This window comes from Sinocyclocheilus rhinocerous, unplaced genomic scaffold (genome assembly GCF_001515625.1).
Source record: "Sinocyclocheilus rhinocerous isolate Xijiao unplaced genomic scaffold, SAMN03320098_v1.1 scaffold1214, whole genome shotgun sequence".
In the NCBI taxonomy this organism is placed as follows: domain Eukaryota; kingdom Metazoa; phylum Chordata; class Actinopteri; order Cypriniformes; family Cyprinidae; genus Sinocyclocheilus; species Sinocyclocheilus rhinocerous.
In genome coordinates this window covers 1,656,477-1,657,544 of record NW_015627891.1, presented here as the reverse complement: position 1 = coordinate 1,657,544, position 1,068 = coordinate 1,656,477, and positions in this window count along the sequence as shown.

Here is a 1,068-nt window from a genome sequence, read left to right as displayed (position 1 = left end):
GTGAAGTAAAAAAAAAAAGACTCGCTTAAAGAGTTCTGTGTAATGAAAATGTGCGCATTGTATTAATTCAGTCGTGTTCAAATAATCACTAAACGTTTGTCATGACATCTCTCTGCTTGCATGATAAATATATTTTTAGACAATTAATAATTATTTTTGTTTAACACTGCATACTTGTTCAGTGATAACTATGAAAAAAAGATAGTCATAAAGGTCTCATCAAGTAACTGTACGACGTTCCACCTGGTTTTATCCAAATGCAGATACGAATAATTTTGTGGTTGTTACAGATAAAAATACAGATACAAATACTGGCTGTTACTAGGGCTGGTCCGAATACCATTTTTTGAGCTTCGAAGCTTCGGTAGTAATCAACACCGAATATTCGAAGCTTCGGAGGGAGGGGGCTGAACATATTCTTCTCTCTAATAAAGGCAAGAATCTCTGTGTGTCTGTCTGTCTGTCTGTCTGCATTTTTATTATGTCAAGAACCGTTCATCCAATCGACTTCAGGCGTGGCGGGTGTGTTGCTGCGGACGGACCCAAGGGAGTGCAGTGTCGCATTTTGGTGCAATATGGACACGTGACACATTCAGAATTAATAAACTTTTAATAAACTACAGAATAGCGAGAGCCGGAAGCCGCGCGCCTCACGCGGGTAGGGCTTATGCTTCGAGAACAGACACTGCACTAGTGATAAAAAACACAGGTCTGTTAAGGAGCAATTATTTTTAATATAGACAAATTATTATTAGGCTGGACTACTGTACGTTTTTTTGACTGCCATATTAGCAAGTATTTTCCAAGCAAATTAAGTGCACGTTTTTATCATGTGTAAAAATACTGATTAACATGGCGGATAAAAGCAGCTCGTTTTTTTTTTTTACACCAACAATATACTATCGGCGTACTTGCAGAACTCAGGTGATTTTTCAAACTTGATGTGCTGTTGTGGTAGGCCAGTTTCAAATCGCACATTTGGCACATTAGAGCACTGCATTTCAGCCCGGGCCCAACGGGCCCCGACTTTTTTACGCCCCTCGGGCCGGGCTTCGGGCCAATTTTCAC